The sequence below is a fragment of the Bos grunniens genome, chromosome 9, assembly GCF_055505025.1.
Source record: "Bos grunniens cultivar Pamir isolate PY7600 chromosome 9, Bosgru_T2T1.0, whole genome shotgun sequence".
Lineage (NCBI taxonomy): Eukaryota > Metazoa > Chordata > Mammalia > Artiodactyla > Bovidae > Bos > Bos grunniens.
The window spans coordinates 90,632,918-90,654,453 of NC_141173.1; the positions used below are offsets into that span (position 1 = coordinate 90,632,918).

Sequence of the window (21,536 nt, forward strand, 5' to 3'; positions counted from 1 at the left end):
GTCTTCATAAAGCAAACTAAAAACACACTGAGGGATATAAAGAAGTATTTGAATATATGTGAGGGACATGCCTTAATTATAGCTAGGAAGCCTCAATATTTTAAGATATTTTATACCTAAATTAATTTATACATTCAACCTATTTCAGTCAGAATCCTTCTGTAAGGGTTTATGCTTTGCTTTTTATATCTGCTTTTGTTTGTATTTTAACTTAGATGAAGATGGAAGTCATGTTGGAAATAAAACTTGAGACAAAGTCATCAAGACTCTGACAAAGAAGAGTAATGACAAAGAATTTGGGCTGTTAGATATTAAAATACTCTTAAAGCTTAAGTAATCATTCAACAAAAAATTTGGAAGAAAATTAATGTACAAATCAACTTAATACAATAAATGATACAGAAATAGAACAAAGTAGGTATGGAAAATTACTTAAGTTGAGGGTAGAATTTCTAATAAGTGAAAAAACTGATTCAGAAATGTTTTGGGGAAAACTAGATGGTTAAAGAGAAAAATATCTCTCTCGTGTATCTTAAAATAAATTTAAAATGAATAATAAATGTAACCATTAAAATAAAGGTGTATAATAAAAATAGAAAAATATTTTAAAAAATATTTACATGGAAATAATTTTTCTGAGTGAGTTTGGATAGTGGGTAATCAGATTTATTTTAAAATTTGAAGTTAAATTTTTTAAAATAAATCTTGCTATTTACAATTTATACTTGGAGTCAACTTTATGAGATTTAATTCATATATAGTTAGATTCATTGCATTTTAAGTGCTGAATCTGATCCATTTTGAAATAGGTAGACACCCATGTTAAGGGCTTACCTGGTAGTTCAGCTGGTAAAGAATCTGCCTGCAATGCAAGAGACCCCTGTTCAATTCCTGGGTCAGGAAGATCCGATGGAGAAGAGATAGGCTACCCACTCCAGCATTCTTAGGCTTCCCTGGTGGCTCAGATGGTAAAGACTCTTCCTGCAATGTGTGAGACCTGAGTTCGATCCCTGGGTTGGGAAGATTCCCTGGAGGAGGGCATGACAACCCACTCCAGTATTCTTGCCTGGAGAATCCCCATGGACAGAGGAGCCTGGTGGGCTACAGTCCATGGGGTCACAAAGAGTTGGACACAACTGAGCAACTAAGCACACACACAACACAGACACTCACATCATCGTCACAATATTCAGGATACGTAACACTGGGAATTCCCTGGAGGTCAGTGGTTAGGGCTCTGTGCTTCCACTGTAGGGGGCACCAGATCGATCTCTGGTCTGTCGGGAAGCTCAAGTTCCACATGATGCATGGCTTGGCCAAAAGGAAGAAAAAAAAAAAGAGAGATAACAGCTCCATCATCACAAAATGTTCCCTTATACTCCTTCCCAATCAATCTTCATTTTCTAATACCACCTTTTAACATACGTCGGCTTCCCTGGTGGCTCAGATGGTAAAGCATCAGCCTGCAATGCAGGAGACCTGGATTCTAGCCCTGTGTTGGAAAGATCCCCTGGAGAAGGGAATGGCAACCCACTCCAGTATTCTTGCCTGGAAAATCCCATGAACAGAAAAGCCTGGTGGGCTACAGTCTATGGGATCATAATGAGTCAGACATGACTGAGCAACCAACACTTAAACATACTTAGATGTACTTCCTATCATTATGGATTAGGTTTATTTGTCTCCAAGTTCTCTACAAATGAAATCAGACAATAGGTGCTATTTTGCCTCTGGTTTCTTTCTTTCAAGGTAAGTATTTGGAATTTATCCATGTTGTTGTATATTTCAAAGATTCATTTTTAATTTTTTTTTACTTTTTTTAGGGATTCGTTATTTAATAGATGAATAATATTCCATTGAATGCATATACTATGACTTGTTTATTTGCTAGCCTAGTCAGTATTTATGGCTTCCCTGGTGGCGCAGCACTAAAGAATCCTCCTGACAATGCAGGAGCTGCAGGAGATGGGGGTTTAATCTCTGTGTCGAGAAGATCCCCTGGAAGAGGAAACGGCAACCCACTCCAGTATTCTTGCCTGGAAAGCCCCATGGACAGAGGAACGTGGTGGGCTATAGTCCATGGGATCACAAAGAGCTGGCCAAGACTGAGCAACTGAGCTCACACACATCCATCCTGAAGTCAGAAAGATCTCTGACCTAGTTTGTTCCTACTGTGTAATAACTGTGCTGGGCCTTGTAGTTGCCTTGACACCCCTGAACCATGAACTCTGTCCTCAACTTAGTGAGACCAGTGTGCTGTGCTTAGCATTCCTTCTTCCTGCTCTGCAATACATCTTCCAAAAAAAATAGAAGTGATTGTCAGGCTTCCCTCATATATTTAAAAACTGCCTGTAGCCAAGTATGCTCAATTTTATAGCTTGTTTGTTGTCAGAAGATTAATCTTATGCCTTTTATCTATTTTGACTGGAGGTGGAAATCTCTGAAAACCTTTTTTTTTAAGAAAATTAAAAAAAGATTAAACATTACCTGAGTAGAGGATGCTCTTAAACCCTATTAAAAGACAAATTATGAACTGTGAGTAAGAGCTTTAGTATGGATTGAATGTTCTACTGTTTAATTTAGAAAAATAATACCTTAGTAAAAAATGCACAATGGATCAGGTCTTTTGCAAAATAAAGATATAAAAATGGCTAAAATGGCCTTGAAATTTACTTTTCTGGAGTGGACTTTGGCCATATAAATACTCTTTGAGGATTAGACAATCGTTTGCCCTAGAAAAGTAATCCTAGCTATTATAAAATTTTATGTTGTAATTTACTTCCTCAAAGACCTGATGATTATTAAAACAAAGCCTCCACTGACTAGACAGCATAAAAACAAGAAAGTGAAAGTGAAGTCGCTCAGTTGTGTCTGACTCTTTGTGACACCATGGACTGTAGCCTACCAGGCTCCTCCATCCCTGGGATTTTCCAGGCAATAGTACTGGAGTGGGTGGCCATTTCCTTCTCCAGGGGATCTTCCGGACCCAGGGATCGAACTCGGGTATCCTGCATTGCAGACCAGACACTTTACCCTCTGAGCCATCAGGGAAGTCCATAAAAACAAGCCCCTTTCCCAAACCCAAGCCCACTTACATCTCCACTGAACTAAAAATGTGCTCTTGACCTAGAGGTTCCTCAGTCATCATTTAACTAGTGAGATGAGCTGGGATTTGAATTTACAGTCAGAGAGGAAGTGAGTGAAAGTTAAAATTCTCACTGCACACTGTACTATGTACACTGTACTGGGAAAATAAACCCAAATCTCTGAACTCAGATACAGGTCACGTTCTGCAAATGCTCAAGCAGAAAAGCCTGGTGTTCTACAGCAAAATAGGTATTAAACAGGGATTAAAAATAAATTGCAGGACCTAGAATCAGAGGTCATGGAGAAGTAAAAGATGAAGTGGATAGTATAAATCTGTTAGTGTTGGTTATTCAGTCGTGTCTGATTCTATGTGACCCCAAGGACTATAGCCTGCCAGGCTCCTCTGTCCATGGGATTCTTCAGGCAAGAACACTAGAGTGGGTTGCCATTACCTTCTCCAGGGGATCTTCCTAACCCAGAGATTGAACCCACATCTCCTGTGTCTCTTGCATTGGCAGACGGGTTCTTTACCACTAGCGCCACCTGGGAAGCCTGTGTAAATCTGACCAGGGTGAATAAACAAAGTGGAAGGAGAAAAAGGAAAGCAGACTACCAGAGAAACATGACTGAAGTGGGAAGACAAGAGAAAACGGGAATCCTTCCTGTTTTCCCCACAGCTCTCTAGTCCTCTGGTTTCCAGCTCTTTCTGAGATTTATTTTGTGGTCTTGAGTTCCACCTGTACTGGACAAGTGTTTCACTTGCTTGGCTAACATATGTGTCCCTTTTTGCTTACCTAATTTTCTTAGAGGAACCATTCTTCATTTTACATGGCCTTATGATAACTCTCAGTTATCATATCCCACCTGTCCCTATGCCCTCCACCCTGCTTACCAAAATGAAGGTACTTCCATGGTGTCCAGTGGTTAAGATTTCATCTCTCAAGGCAGAGGTTGCAGGTTCCACCCCTGACCCACCCCTGGTCAGGAAGCTAAGATCTCATATGCTTCACGGCCAAAAAAACAAAACATAATACAGAAGCAGTACTATAAAAATTCAACAAGGACCTTTAAAAAATGGTCCACATCAAATAGATCTTATAAAAAAAAAAAAGTGGAGAAAATGTCCCTCTTTAAATCAATATTTGACTAGTGCTTTTAGTTTAATTCCCTCTTTCCTTCTTAATAATTTCACTGTTTCAAGTACTCCTTGTCTTTCTGGCATTAATACTTCCAAATTAAATTGAGATCATTGGAAATTAGACTCAAATACTGATCTGTATGAAAAATTTGGAATGGGAGATCTCAGGAAACATATAAATGAGCCAGGGAAGCAGGAGACGGTAGAAAGAAAAGGAGTGGGTTTTCCAATACAAATCTCAGCTAGTCTTATGGACAGAACTAGCATGGTCCTTCAGTGGGGTCCCTAATTGAAGCAAAGGGTTAGACAGTGGTTAGGGTTAGGGCTAGGGTTAGGGTTGAGCTTCCCTAGTGGCTCAATTGGTAACGAATCTGCCTGCAGTGCAGGAGACCCAGGTTCGATCCCTGGGTCAGGAAGATCCCCTGGAGAATGGAATGGCAATCCACTCCAGTATTCTTGCCTGGAGAATTACATGAACAGAGAAGCCTGGTGGTCTATTGTCTATATGGTCACTGAGAGTCAGACACGACTGAGCCACTAACACTAGGGTTAGAGTAAAGTGTACTCTGAATGAGGCAATATAAAGGTATGCCTTGTAGATGGGCTTTTTCCCTGGCAGGGAGTTAGCTGCCAGTCAGGTCAAATTGGGCTTTGTCGAACTCTAAATGGACAAAGATTCTCTCCTTGCCTAAATTCTACTCAGGCTCCCCCCACTGCTCTTCTCAAATAGACTGACTTTTGGGCTTCCGTTTTTGTCTCTGCATAGTCCAAATTTAGCAAGACTTCTGCTAAGGCAGTTTACCCGTATTCCTCCACTCTCGATATTCGATCACTGTTGGTACCTAATCAGGTTCCTCCTCCTCCACCACCCCCCAGGTAATGTTTGGTCTTCTGGCCTGTCTTAACTAAGAATCTCAATAGGCCAATCTAGCCAGTTTCCCCTCATAACTGTGATGTTTCCTCTAGTAATTTTCCACCCACTGAATCCTACACTGTTCCTTGACTATAAATTGTGAGTATTCGTTATTATATTCAGCGTTGAGCCTAGTTCTCCAGTGAGGTCTCTTCTCCCCTATGCTAATAGCTTTTCTGAATAAAATTTTCTGTTACCACTTTACTGTCCAGCTCTGTTTCAGATCAGATCAGTCGCTCAGTCGTGTCCAACTCCTTGTGACCCCATGAATCGCAGCACACCAGGCCTCCCTGTCCATCACCAACTCCCGGAGTTCACTGAGACTCACATCCATTACTCTTTGACAAAACCCACTTTGACTTCTCCAGGGACTGTTAGGCTATTGATCTTCATTGCTAGTGTGATTGCAAAGGCTGCTGATGTTCAAGCTACGACAGAACTGGCAAGAAGGAGACGGGAGTAGGTAAGTTAAAAATGCCACACAGTTCAGTGTTCTTACCAAGATTGTGCTGTTTTTCCTGAATAAATACTCCTTGAGTTGTTGCAAGTATTTAGCCCAATTTCCAGAGTATTGAAAAAGTTCGTAATTTTGATCAGTGTCCTCTTCGTTTTTATGAAGGAGAAAATTTTCAGAGGTCTTCATTCCATTCACTTCAAAAATGCTTCTGCTTATCTTGGAATTTAGACAATAGTGCTGTAAAAATCTAAGGTCATAGGTTCTAAAAATTAGAAACAGCCTATCATTTCTTCACCCAAATTCTGTAGTGATGTCCCTGCCTCTGCTTTTCTTATGATATGAAAGGATAGGTGAGAGTTAACCATCCTTTGGGAGTAGTTGGCTGATTTTAATGGCAACCCTTTCTCAGCCATGAATCTCTTGTGAGTTGAAACAGAATGGCGTTTGTTTCTAATGAAGTAAGTTAGAAAGAAAAACACCAATACTGTGTATTGTCATGTATATATGGAATTTAGAAAGATGGTAGCGACGATCCTATATGCAAGACAGCAAAAGAGACACAGATTTAAAGAACAAACTTTCGGACTCTGTGGGAGAAGGCAAGGGTGGGATGATTTGAGAGAATAGCATTGAAACCTGTATGTTACCATGTGTGAAACTGATGACGAGTCCAAGATCGATACATGATGCAGGGCACTCAAAGCCAGTGCACTGGGACAACCCAGAGGGATGGGATGGGGAGGGAGGTGGGAGAGGGGTTCAGGACAGGGGGACATATGATTCATGTCAACGTATGGCAAAAACCACCACAAGATTGTGAAGTAATTAGCCTTCAATTAAAATCAATAAATTAAAAAAAAACAAACCAAAAACAGAATGGGGAGTTAATGTTGAATGGGAACAGAGTTTCAGTTTAGGAAATGAAAAATTCAGGAGATGAATGATGGTGAGAGCTGCACCACAGTGTGGATGTACGCAGTTCCACTGAACTGTGCAGTTAAATACGGTTGAGGGATTGAGTGAGTGAAAGTCACTCAATCGTGTCTGACTCTTTGCAACCCCATTGACTATACAGTCCATGGGATTCTCCAGGCCAGACTAATGGAATGGGTAGCCTTTCCCACCTGTAGGGGATCTTCCCAACCCAGGGATCAAACCCAGGTCTCACACATTGCAGGCAGATTCTTTACCAGCTGAGTCATCGGGCAAGTCCAAGAATACTGGAGTGGACAGCCTATTCCTTCTCCAGAGGATTTTCCCAGGAATCAAACCGGGGACTTCTGCATTGCAGGCAGATTCTTTAGTATAAAGCATTATGAAACTTTCACCACAATAAAAAATAAATTAAAAAAAAAAAGAATATGCAATGCCAATTGTTGGCTAAAAGACACTTCACATTGTATTGCAGTTTCAAAATCTGGACCATTTTCCCAAGGTTCTCTTTCAGTCCTCCAACTTTTCTGCTAAATCCACAATTTCATTTAACCTATTTCTTCTGGACAACTATAGAATTCTATAGTTCAATCCCTTTCCCCAAAGGTCTTTGAATGAGGAGATGTTCATGTGCAATCAACATCAAGATCAAAGGTGCTGCTTGAGATAATTTCAGTCTTTATGTTTAGACACTTCTGTTCACCTCACTGGAAGGAAGCACAGCCATCCAGTGGCGGAAGTAGGTGATGAGACTTGTGTGCAGGGATTTTTTTTTTATTCTGAGTTCTACCTTGAAGTGTGTGCTTTTCCATTGTTTTTTTCCTCTCTGAATTTCTCATTAGATGAGACAACTTTAGTAACATTCCCCACATGCTTTGACATCTTTTTTTTTTTTTTTTCTGAGGCAAATGTTTCATCCTATTAGGTTAATTCGCCCCGAAGGTATTTGCATAAGCGGTGTGGGTCTGGCCTTTTGACGTTATCTTCCTGAATGATCTCTGACTGCTCACTCAGGCCTGTTGTATTGTAGATGCAGGGTCTGGCCTCACTGAATCTCGTGCTATCTTTACCAAATCAAATCTGTAAAGTTCACTTGCAATTTAACGTATTGTTTTTGAGTCATCTTGACATTTTTACTTCATAAGTGTAAACTGAAAACTGCATTTACTGGAAATTTGCTTTTAAAAATAAAACAACACAGGCCAGATCCCTGATCTACAGCTGCTTTATAAAATTAGGCAACGCTTATGAGATAATGTTCCTCAAAGAAATTTTTAAAACAAAATTTATATCTAACATTTTTAAAATGCATGAAGAGTATGACTATGTTCAATAGGAACAGAAAATATACAAGGAACAGTATGAGTTATTATGATCGAATCTGGTTTTTTAAAAGGGAGTCAGAGAGCATTATCAAATGTTAAAGGGCTGACAATATTTAGCAGTGTTAAAAAAACTGACAGAGAAGTTTCTCTTTATTTCCAAAGTTAAAAATGCTATACATAAGTAAGGTTTTTGGTACATTTAGCCTATATTTAAAAGCCAATGCATATCGATTTTAATTAATATTTAGAACCTTTGGAAAATTCGTAATAAATGACATCTTATTTTGTAGTAATATTGAAAATTGAAATTTTCCTAGAGGATAATTTTTATTAATGACTTAAAGAGTCTTGAGCTAATTCTTATTGTTGAATGGGACCACAATACAATCAATTTCATCATTTTGTTTTTCTTAACCATTTAGAGATACCCAGATATATTGGCATTTAGAGGAGAACAAAATGGTTAAATGGAAGTGAAGAGGAACTTTGAGTAGCTTACCTCATATAGACTAATATTAAGAATTTGGGGCAGTTATAAAAGGTATTTGGATAACTCGGTAATTTGAATATAGAGTCTATATGGATGTCCCTGGTGGCTCAGAAGATAAAGAAACTGTCTGCAATGCAGGAGACCTGGGTTCGATCCCTGGGTCAGGAAGATCCCCTGGAGAAGGGAATGGCAACCTACTCCAGTATTCTTGTCTGGAGCATTCCATGGACACAGGAGTCTGGCAGGCTACAGTCCATGGGGTCAGAAAGAGTCAGACATGACTGAGCGACTAACACACGGATACACATACACACGTTTGGTGACATTAGTTTTAGTGTGACACTAGGAGATTATTGTAAATTTTAATAGGTGTGAAAATGTTATCGTGATTTTGTAGAAACGGATGTTTGCATTTCAGAGATGCACGCTAAAAGGTGAAAACTGTAACGTCTGAGGGAAGTCAGGAGGAGATGGCGGTGAAGTCACTTCTGAGAGAAGCCCATGAGTTCAGTCTGAACCACCCGCTAAGGATGATGTCTCCTTGGTGAAGTTCAGTCCCAGGACCAGCTTCTGCTCGTCTCCTCCCGGAATTCAGCGATGCATCTCTGCGATGTTCTGGTTGTTCGGCTCAAGTACCAGCATCCAGGGCTGTCTGGGATGTGTGTTCAACTGCCAGGGTCCAGCCCCAGCTGATCCAGGGTATTCGAAGGAGAGACGGCATCGGCGAGGATCAGGAAACAACTGCTTGATTAAACGTTAATTAAGGATATAAAAAGTAATAGAATGAGGATAGCTCAGTGAGGAAATTCAGTGGAGAAAAGAGGCTGAATAATTCGGCCAGAAGGTAAGAGAAAGAACGACATGGGGAGACCAAGTTTTGGTGAACAAGGCCCGCACTTTATTTTCCAAAGTAGTTTTTATACCTTAAGTTATGCATAGAGGATAAAGGGGGAAAGGGTAGAGTCATGCAGTAAGCCAGGCTTTCTTCCTGCAAACTTATCATATGCAAAAGTTTAGGTGATTTACATCACCTTCTGGCCCGGAGGCCTGTTAACATTTTAAGCAACTTATTTTTCTGTAAAGGTGATTATTCTAAAGTCAGGCGCCAGCCTCCAAAAAGCATTGGATAGAGTTGCATTCCTATAGGGCAAAGGTGAGGTGGGCTCAATCAAGAAAAGAATTAACTCAAGGGTCCAAGGTTACAAACATTGAGGCTACTACTTCCATTTCTATACACCCATTATATCAATCAATACACTGCCAAGGACACAGTAGGTAAGGGGTATGGAGACTTAGCAGCAAACATTGGCCCAATAAGGGAAAAACCCTCCACCAATACAATTTCTAATCAATCTTTTAACTACTCAAAGGAATCTGTGTTTAGACAGTTTAGAACATCTCCTGCCTCTCACAGTTGGGAGGCTCTGAACAATCACATGTGGCCGGAAAAACCTATTCAGGCAGGCTAGAGGACTTCCAAAGGAGTTTGTAGGTTGAAACACTGTCACACCCAGGAATTGTTAACTGGAGCTGTAAGCTAATTCTTTTTTCAGAGAGAGGTAGTGGGGGACAGCCCCCGTAAAGTCAGAGGTGTAGGTGAGAGCACAAAGCAGAAAGTAGGCAGACTCTGGTTTTGGGGGTAGATGCTCGAGAATTTCCAAGGGGACTCCTGAGGCTCAATCCTGCCTTTGCATATGCCAAGCCTCCTTCCTCATGACCTTTGCCACGGGTGGAGCTAGCTCCCCGCATCTCCCCCTTTTTTATTTCTTAAAACAGCCAGATGCAGCTCAGTCGCGAGCACAAGGAAGAATGATTATGAGAAGCAAAATTAAAGCACCAGCAGTGATGTATCCAAGGATATTAGACAGAATGTTTTTTCCTGAAATGAAGTTAGAGAAAGTGTGAAAAAAGTCATTAGCTGCTCCAGTGGTGGTAAAATCCAGTCGAGAGTGTTCCAGGGTCTGTATTTGATTATGAAGTTTCCCTAAGTCCAGGCCAATGTCAGAGCTGTTCCAAACACCTGAGATATGATTTTTGATTTTTTCCCATTCATAATCTGTCTCGTTTACCTTTAAAGATGTCACGCATATCCATCGGTAATCAGCGTGGCATGACAGAGTCATTTTCACTTTTAAAGCCTGTAACTCTGTCCCAATATGCATTATTGCCTCTTCCAAGGCATCTACTCTCATCTCTAATTTCCTATCTATAGATTCCTGTGTTGCTAGAGTTAGAGAAACATTTTTAGACATGGTATCAACATATTGGGCAGTATGCACTTGTTGAGTCAATGATATTGCTGCTGCAGTAACAGAAGTAATTGCTGCTATCAAAGCTGATATTCCTAAAATAAGTAAGCCCACAAATCGCCATTGTTGCATTAAATCTTGTACTTGTAACACGGCAAGGCCGTAATTGTCATACCAGTGGCTAGTCACTGTCACAGGTATCATGAGATAGGGTGGGCGTTGTAACACCACAAAAGAGCAAACATTATATTGAGGGGTCAAACAAGATGAAAGCACACATTGTTCACAAGTTACTATATTAGGTCCACCAGTGAAAGTCATATGTACATTAAGTTTTCCAGAATCTTTGGTAAAGAGAAAAACTTAAGGAGAGGGTAGACAAGCCAAAACAGAATAAATAGAATTCTTTTCTGGTTGGAGTTCGCGCTGCAACAGCCTCATCAGTCTCACTGGGATCTCGATGTTTATCTTGCCTCCCCTTCCTGCAGGCTCCTCTTTTGTGATTGAAGCAATGGGGGAACTGGATGTCTGGGGGTCTGCAACATGGCGAATCAGCCTGTCCCGGATCTAAATTGGAGAATCTGCATCCTGTGGAAAAATACAAGCACATCCTCCACCGCTAGTTAATAATGGGTCAGGACCCTTCCATTGTCCTGAGAGGAGGTCCTTCCATTTGACTAATGGTTTTGCATTCAATTGCTCTGGGCACCAATGGCGAAGCATTGCAGTAGTTCCGGCTGAAATCTGTATTTAAAATATTTATTATGAAAAGACCATGTTGAAAGATTTGATGGGGAGAACTATACTTAAACTCCCCTTCTTTTAGTTTTTGAATTTGGATTTTTAATGTTTGATGTGCTCTTTCAACAATGGCCTGTCCCTGGGGATTATAAGGGATGACAGTATTATGTTTAATTTGAAACTTAATACAAAATTCCTGAAAAGACTTAGAAGTGTAAGCAGGAGTATTGTCAGTTTTCAAAGCTTTTGGCAGGCCCAAATATGAAAAACAAGTAAAGAGATGTTGTATCACATCTTTAACCGCCTCTCCGGTACGAGCACTTGCAATAATAACGTGAGAAAAGGTATCTACAGTTACATGAACAAAGGACCGTTTTCCAAATGAAGAGACATGAGTTACATCCATTTGCCAGAGTACATTAGGTTTGAGACCGTGAGGATTAACTCCCATAGGTAGACTATCATAAACAGTGGGGCAGTGTAGGCAAGAATACACTATCTCTCGGGCAGTCTCTCTGGGAATCTGGAATTGATATCTTAAAGCAGTAGCATATTGATGATGAAGTAAGTGAGAGGCTTTGGCCTCCTCAATCACAGTACCACTGTATTTCTGGTTAACAAGTCAGCCAAATCATTAAAGGCATTTTAAGGGCCGGGCAATCTGGAATGAGCCCAAATGTGTCCAATTAAAAATATTTATTTCTTTTCCAAATTTGTTGCTGTAATTTAGTTAACAAATGAAATATGGTAGTTTTATTTTCAGGCAAAACCACAGTTTCAATATGTGGAAACAACCTGACAATATACTGAGAATCCAAATAAAGGTTAAATTCCTCATCTGCAAACATAGCAAAAGCCTCTATGACTGCTGTTATTTCAGCTCTTTGAGCTGAAGTTTCCTGTGTTTCTAAAACCTTTTGGTGATTTTTAGTAACTATGGAGGCTTTACCGTTTGCTGACCCGTCAGTAAAAACCATATGAGCATTTGGAATAGGAGATTGTTTACATGTGACAGGAAAAATAACTGGATGTCTGGATATAAAATTCAGCAAAACATGTGAAGGTAAATGATGCAAAAATTTGACCAGAATAGTTTCCTGTAGCAATCTGCCAATTTTCAAACACTAGAAGAGCATCAAGTTGTTCCTTATTATATGGAATTACAATTTCTGATGTCTCTTTACCAAATAATTCAATGCTCCGCTTTTTTCCTTTAATATCAAAGTAGCTGTCAATCCTGGATAAGAAGCCACTACTTTTTTAGTTTGAGCGGGAAGATGGACCCACTCTAGGGGGCCATTTTGCCATAAAACCAATTTTTTGTCTGGCCACCCCAATTACACCTATGGGGGTTTTATGGCAAAGGAATTGTCAAGCAGTTGTCAAATTAATTTTTTAAAATGTTTTTAAATTTACATTTTAACAACATAAATTTAGAGATATGTTAATTTAGATCTAATGTTTAGTTTAGGTCTCTGTATAAATTTAAATAATAAATGTATAACCTCCTTATCTCATTTTGATATACAGATATACCTAAATGCAAAATGTATTTATATTTGTATTTATATATGGCAACAAGTATAAACTTATTGACATAATCAATATACTTGAATTAATCTTTACAACTAATACATTAATTAATATATATTACAGCAATACAACATGTACACAGCTAATACCAACCAACACAAACCAACGTACTGTAATAATACATGTCACTCATATATAATATAATCATACAGTATATAGAACATATATCATCACAGCACATCAATCCATGCCAATTAATATCAGCCACACAATTATATTACTGCAATATATATTTAATTATAGAGTATATATATAATATGCATATATAGTATACATATTAATTTGTATACAAATTAATTAAGTATAGATCTATAAATAGAATTAGGTATACCTTTGTTATGTTTTATTTATACCCATACCTAATTAGGCAAACTGTAATTAGGCAAATATATTTATATTATGTATTTATAACAATATATAAAGTATTGTTAATTGTACCTCCTGTTGATAACTAAGAAATTGAGAAAACCCTTCTCTGAGTATCTCCTATTTGAGACAGCACGTCCCTCCCCCATAGGGTAAAGGGGAGGGTAGGAACTACATAGGGTTGGAAAGTTCCACAGGTATCCTCAAACTGCCAATCTAACATTTTTGAACTTTTAACTACTGTGGGGGCTTGAGGGCAAATGAAACAAAATTTGACCCCTGAAATCTATCAGGGCAACTTGCCAATTATCACTATTTTGTAAAAGACTTGCAGTTGATCCTTATTGAGTGAAATTATTATATTTGCTACTTCTTTTCTAAAAAGTTCCACACTTCTTTTTTCCTCCTTTTATAATTAATTGTGCCACCAAGCTGGGATAAGATAAAACTATTTTTCTTGGGGTCACTGGTAGATGGAACCAATGGGCCTTTTTGTCACAAGCACCCTGTAGGTGTATGTTTTATGGCAAGAATAATTTAATCTCATCTTTTGGTAATATTAATCCTAATTAACTGATCATTTAAAGTCTCATCTACTTTAACAAGAGCCAACTCTGTCTCATTAGTCAACTTTCTCTTAGAACTGGAATTAGGATCGCTTTTAAAGCAATCAAATAAAGGCTTTAAATCTGCAGTAGTCAGTTTTAAATGTGGCATATCCAATTAATGTCCCCTAATAATTTTTGGAAATCATTTAAAGTTAGTAAACAATCTCTCCGCAGCTTCAAAGGGGCATTATCAGTTTTTAAAACTTTTGGCAGACCTAAATATGAGAAGCAAGTAAAGAGGTGTCGCACAACATCTTTATAAGCTTCTCCAGTTATTGTTTTGTAACCTAAATCTGGTCTATAGCTTTTTAGATGACAAGCAACCATCTAATCTTTGCTTGAATACTTCCAGCAATGGGGAACTCACTATTCTTCAAGGTTTTAAACTCTCCCTCACCTTTTCCTCTACAGCATTCCCACCCTGCATACCACTTTCTCTAATCCCACCAACTCATTTTCAGTAGTATGTGTTGGCCAGGAGCTGGGTCAGTCTTTCCCGGAAATGTTAAGAGACGTCTGTTCCTGTGTCTAATAGCCCTGACATTTTATTTTCTTGAATTAAAAAAAAAAATTTAAAGGCCTAGAAGCTGTAATGTCCTGTACCCAAAAGGCTAGATCACTAGATCTAAACGTTCTGTGGCTCTTAGCTTGAGAAGTCAAGGTTTTTCCTTTCTGATAAGGTAAAAGCAAAAACTGTGTTATTCTTTGACCTTTATTAATTTGCACAGTTTTGGTAGGCGGCGAGATCAAAACTTTAATTTCTCCAATATAATCAGAATCTACTACATCATACACCACCGAAGTTTCTTGAAAAGAAAGCGAGCTATGCCCTAGCACAAGTCCTACAATGCCTTCAGGTAGGGGGCCAGCCACTCCCATTGGAATCGGAGCAACCAGCACGTCAGGGGTTAATACTGTTGCTAAATCCCCTTACCGTTCTGCTTGGTCATAAGAGAAACACTTCTTATTTGTAGAATCCTTTTCTATTACGATTATTTTTCTTTCCTTTTTTCTTTTTCACTTTTTTCTTTTTATTTTTCTCTCTCTTTTTTTTTTTTTTTGCTTGGGTGAGGCCCCCCTGAGGGGTTTTTCTGCAAGGAGCGGGCTCTGTATATTGTGTATTCTTTAAAAGCCCCTTTGTTTAAAAGAATTTTTTTAAAAAATCTTTTCCAGCCTTAGGCAATGCTCTGGGAGGCTTTGGATGTAAACTGGGGGATTCCTAGGCCCTGGGAGATGCAAGTGGAGGTGGGGTAGTTGCCTTAAATCAGAAATTGTTGGATAAATTTTTAAAGGTTTGTGTAGAGGGGGAGGAGGCTCGTCAGGGCGCCTGGCCGCTGCGTCCTGTAAGCCCTCTCCTTCCTCGGGAGGTAGAGCACAGTCTCCCTCCTTTCCTTCGTCAAGGGCAGAAAATATGATCTGCGCAGAAGGTGGAGACCCACTACCATCCACTGCTATAGCCTCTCCCATAGGCTATCCCACAGCCTCATGATGAGGGTCCAGAACATTTTTAATCATATTTATAGGATAAGTTTTTAGTTGTTTTTTACCTTCACCCAAGTATCTAAATTAACAGTAGCCTCTTTAACAGTTTCAAGATTACTTGTATAAAGAGTTGCCATTCTTAGATTCAGTGTTACCCATGTCAGAAAATTAAGTATAATAGAAGATAAAGCTTTTAGCTTTTAAAAGATCAGGTTTTCCTTTGGCCTTTTAACTTCAGAAACCGTTTTCTCTCTCTAAGTCTAACTCTTTAACACTTTCAACACTTCCCACTCCTCTTGCCCTGTCTATTCTACAGGGGGGTCCGTGGCACCCTGAGTGGGGTCCTAGCCGTCCCGAACACTGGAAGAACAATAGGGCTGGTGACCCAGATTGTTCCGAGGGAGGAGCAGTAGGGCTGATGACCCAAACTGTTCCGAGGGGGAACAAGAGGGCTGATAACCCAGACTGTTCCGATAAGAGGGGGCAATAGGGCTGATGACCCTAATTGCTGGGAGCTTACCTTCGAATAGCCTGTCTCGGGCGCCACCTGCCGGGGTCCAGCCCCAGCTGATCCAGGGTATTCGAAGGAGAGATGGCGAGGATCAGGAAACAACTGCTTAATAAAACGTTAATTAAGGATATAAAAAGTAATAGAATGAGGATAGCTCAGTGAGGAAATTCAATGGAGAAAAGAGGCTGAAATAAGGATAGCTCAGTAGGAAAATTCAGTGAAGAAAAGAGGCTGAATAATTCAGCCAGAAGGTAAGAGAAAGAATGACATGAGGAGACCAAGTTTCGGTGAACAAGGCCCACACTTTATTTTCCAAAGTAGTTTTTATACCTTAAGTTATGCATAGAGGATAAAGGGGGAAGGGGTAGAGTCATGCAGTAAGCCAGGCTTTCTTCCTGCAAACTTATCATATGCAAAAGTTTAGGTGATTTACATCACCTTCTGGCCCGGAGGCCTGTTAACATTTTAAGCAACTTATTTTTCTGTAAAGGTGATTATTCTAAAGTCAGGCACCAGCCTCCAAAAAGCATTGGATAGAGTTGCATTCCTATAGGGCAAAGGTGAGGTGGGCTCAATCAAGAAAAGAATTAACTCAAGGGTCCAAGGTTACAAACATTGAGGCTACTACTTCCATTTCTATACACCCATTATATCAATCAATACACTGCCAAGGACACAGTAGGTAAGGGGTATGGAGACTTAGCAGCAAACATTGGCCCAATAAGGGAAAAACCCTCCACCAATACAATTTCTAATCAATCTTTTAACTACTCAAAGGAATCTGTGTTTAGACAGTTTAGAACATCTCCTGCCTCTCACAGTTGGGAGGCTCTGAACAATCACATGTGGCCGGAAAAACCTATTCAGGCAGGCTAGAGGACTTCCAAAGGAGTTTGTAGGTTGAAACACTGTCACACCCAGGAATTGTTAACTGGAGCTGTAAGCTAACTCTTTTTTCAGAGAGAGGTAGTGGGGGACAGCCCCCCGTAAAGTCAGAGGTGTAGGTGAGAGCACAAAGCAGAAAGTAGGCAGACTCTGGTTTTGGGGGTAGATGCTCGAGAATTTCCAAGGGGACTCCTGAGGCTCGAACCCGCCTTTGCATATGCCAAGCCTCCTTCCTCATGACCTTTGCCACGGGCGGAGCTCGCTCCCTGCATTCAACGATCCAAAACACACTCTGAGTGGAGGACTAAACCCTCGACTGAAAATGCATGATTCCAACACTGATCAAGAAAATCTTGTTGGAACACATGATGCCCCATCAGATGCAGTGAATTCTGTCCAGAAATGACGGTGGTGGTCACTGGGCATTGGGATCAGACAGTTAATCTGTGGAACCCCAGAACTCCTTGCAGTGCTAGAACCTTCTCTCTGTCTGAAGATGGCTGACTGTGAGCAAGATGGGCAGTAAAGTATTAACGTGGGCTCCCAGAACATGGATTCCATGTGACAGTGCTAGATGTCCAACCCGAAGTACCAGGCTCACTGCTTTGAGCATTTTCAAATAAGCAGAATTATGTATTTAGCTCTTTTGAAGAGTGGCTGTTGAATACCTCCTGCTGAGCCCTGAGGTACAGTTGAAGCTTGTTTTCAAGTATCCAAGGCTGAAAGAAAAGAATACCGAGCAGATTTATCCAGTCAATGCCATTCGTTTTAACAACATCAACAATGTACTTGCCATGGGTGGTTCTGATGGATTTGTAAATACATCGGGTCCATAGATACCCCTTCAGCATGAATCAGTTGTCTTCAGTAATGACGAGACTATATTTGCAATCGCATCATCTCCAATATATAAGATGGATGACATAAGATGTCCTGAAGATGGTCTCTCATTTGCCAAGTGACAGATATAAGAACAAAACCTAAGTCTACCTAATCATCTCCTGAAACTGGTTTCTCTACAGAAAACTCTTCTGCTTCCTACAGATACATGTGTATCTCCTGGGTGTGTTAGAGCCATTGTTTTTGATACGTTATTTAGTATGAATTTCTCTGTTTTCTGTCTGACATAAAGCTTGTCTGTATGTCTTTTCATACTGACTTTGTGTAGAATGAAGAGTCTTTATGTGTTTTGTATGTTAATGACTCTAAAATACTTTTAATAGAAGAAAACTAAAGAAGCAAATATGGCAAAATTTTAAAATCTAGGCAATGGATATATAAAAGAGTGTTCATGATACTATTTTCTCTACTCATCTATACATTTGATTGTTTCAATAATAAAAATTTAAAACATGTTCCTTAACTAAAAAATGTTTTAGCAATTGAGATTTTGCAACATGTAAATCAACATCTTATTACCATTTTTTTGTTTTTTCCCTAAATTTTCTAAAGCCTTTTAAAACTAAAATATAAATCAGAATTAAATATTTGATTAATTGCATGTTTTGAAGGAAATTGCAAATAAAGGGACATAACAGTTAATTTAAGAAAACTTTTCTACATTTTCCTTTGTTCTGTCTTTTTTCTTCCTTCTTTCTACTGTCATAAAATTTTTATAAAAGGTTTTAAACAAGGTAACATAGATAAGAAGTATATGACAATGTTAGGGCTAAAAAGAAGTAAAATAGAGCCAGTAATGAGATTAGTGCTCAAATGAGAAAGCCTTACATCCTAAACACTTACCAGCAAAGGGCCATGGATTTGGTTTTTAGCTTTATAGATGAACATTTAAAAACAGAAACATAAGTAGTCATATCATTCAGAGTGCTCATAAAATAAAGGCAAATTATTCACAAAGAAGAGGCACAGTAATTTCTGATTTGAAGTTTATCCTAAACAGGATCTATGTGATGAAATGAACAAAGCCTTAAGCAATATGCTTAGGATAGCTACTGCAGAGTTTTATGAGAATGTATCTTAATTTAGGCAATTGTCCTTATAACAAAAAATAATCACTTAAAATAAAACCATAGGGGAAATGCCATAGTATCATCCAGATAAATGGCATCTTAGAGATCTTGGAAGGCAATGGCACCCCACTCCAGTACTCTTGCCTGGAAAATCCCATGGATGGAGGAGCCTGGAAGGCTGCAGTCCATGGCGTCGCTGAGGGTCGGACACGACTGAGCGACTTCACTCACTTCACTTTAGAGATCTTGAGAGATGTTGGAGTATCTGGAACAAATCTTTTTAAACAGTTTCAAAAGCCCAAAGGGAGTTGATCAATAAACATTAAAAGAAAAGTTGTAGGGATCCTGTAAGTTGTGTACATAAGCAGGTGTGAGTGGGCATTAATGCATTTTTCTGAGGACAGGATTTGTAACTTTTATCAGAAGGATCTTTGCTCCAGGAAAGACTGAGAAGCACTGATTTACAGAAGTAAAGAAACTGCAAATCCATTATGGATATCTTTTTCTTTAAAAAAAAATTTATTTATTTTCTTATTTTTGAATAGGTTGAATCTAACTTGAGGCATGCAGGCTCAGTAGCTGTGATGTGTGGGCTTAGTTGCCCAGAAGTATATGGGATCTTAGTTCTCTGACCAGGGATTAAACCCATGTTTCCTGCATTAGAAGGCAGACTCTTAGCCACTCGACCACCAAAGAAGTCCATGGATACCTTTTTATTAATAAGCTTTTCAAAAATATATATGATAATGGGTTTGGAGATTGTGCTCTCTACTTCTCAGAATGAAAAAAATTCAGCATGTCCCCTAAAAAAAGAAAACATATGTCCCATGAGTCAGTTCAATAGAGCAGACTTGTGCGTGCATGCTAAGTTGCTTCAGTCATGTCCGACTCTTTGCAACCATATAGACTGTAGTCTGCCAGGGTTCTCTGCACATGGGATTCTCCAGGCAAGAATACTGGAGTGGATTGCCAGTCTTTCCTTCAGGGGAATCTTCCTGACCCAGGAATCGAACTCATGCCTCTTATGTCTCCTGTATTGGCAAGTGAATTCTTTGCCACTAGCACCACTGACTGGACCCCTTATAAAATCTGAGGCGCTGATTTAGAACTGATTGGAAGAGAAATCCGCTTCATATATGCTCAGAGGTAAGGCCAAGTGTATTTTCAAGAAAGATAAAGATTTTTATAGAAAATAATTTTGCGTATACTCCAAATGAAATGAAAAAAAGTTCAGTCAGTGTGTTGATAAGCATAACATGAATATTTTCAAAGCCAGTGTAATCAGGAGCTTATCTTGAACATTACAAAAGAAATGTTGAATAAATCACCCATAGACAGTCTGGCTTTGAGTGATGCAGTTTCCTGGAACAATATACTAACGGAAATTGCTTGCAAAATGTATTCTTCTGCAAATGAATGAGATACCTTGCCGAACGGTATTGTTAGCTTTAAAGAAATTAAAAGTTTTGTTTCTAGCAATAGCCAGTCAGGCCAGAAGTTTCCTAAGATCTTGTTTCAATCATAAGTATAAATATTTATTGTGTATTTTGTGTGTGGATACAACTTAAATTTTCATACATATTTTATATATTAAGTAGTTGTAAAGATATATAGTGATAGTGAAGTCGCTCAGTCATGTCTGACTCTTTTCGACCCCATGAACTATAGACTGCTAGGCTCCTCCATCCATGGGATTTTCCAGGCAAGAATACTGGAGTGGGTTGCCATTTCCTTCTCCAGGGGATCTTCCCAACCCAGGGACAGAATCTGGGTCTCCCACATTGCAGACAGACTTTTTACTCTCTGAGCCACCAGGGAACCCTGATAAAAGATATATAGTCAATACATATTTTCATTTATGTATATTTATATATAAAATATATATTAAATCTTAAGCTGTACTCACACACAAAAGATGCATAATAAATTTTTATATTTGTAATCTAGCCAAGACCTTAAGACTGTATATATATTAAAGCTATATAAATATAGTCTTAATATTTTTCTTAATATAAAATATAATTCATATATATTTAATATAAATAATATATATTATGTTTATATAATTTATATATTATATAAGCATAGTATGAAAGTATATAAATATATGTGTGTATATTCTAATATGGACTTCCCTGGTGGCTCAGACGGTAAAGCATCTGTCTATAATGTGGGAGACCTGGGTTCAATCCCTGGGTTGGGAAGATCCCCTGGAGAAGGAAATGGCAATCCATTCCAATACTATTGCCTGGAAAATCCTATGGACAGAAGAGCCTGGTAGGCTACAGTCCATGGGGTTGCAAAGAGTCGGAAATGACTTCACTTTCACTTTCATATTCTAATATATTTTTCTTAATACATAAAATATACAAAATATATGGGACTTCTCAGGTGGCACTAGTGGTAAAATAACCCTCCTGTCAATACAGGAGACACGAGAGACGTGATACAAGAGACAAATACTTTAAAAGAATATGCCTTTCCACTGTGTGTGTCTAGATGAGGAGCAACATATCTATTGCACTCAAAATGCTATTCAATTATTAAAGAACAAGATAATAGGGAAAATCCCCTGGAGCAGCAAATAGCAACCCACTCCAGTATTCTTGTGTGGAAAATTCCATGGACAGAGGGGCCTGGCAAGCCACAGTCCATGGGGTCACGAAGAGTTGGACACGACTGAGCACACAAGCATGTTCTTCAAGAGCATTTGTATGGTGATCATTCTATTTAAGGTTGCACAGCTGAGAGAAGTTGAGAGCTGCTAGCAGAATAGCTGGACATCTCC

General features: G+C 39.1%; 1 pseudogene; it reads left to right on the forward strand.

Moving 5' to 3' along the window:
* Positions 1 to 3,983: 3,983 nt before the first annotated feature.
* LOC147366356 (mitotic checkpoint protein BUB3-like) lies at positions 3,984 to 17,772 on the forward strand (annotated as a pseudogene).
* Positions 17,773 to 21,536: the final 3,764 nt, after the last annotated feature.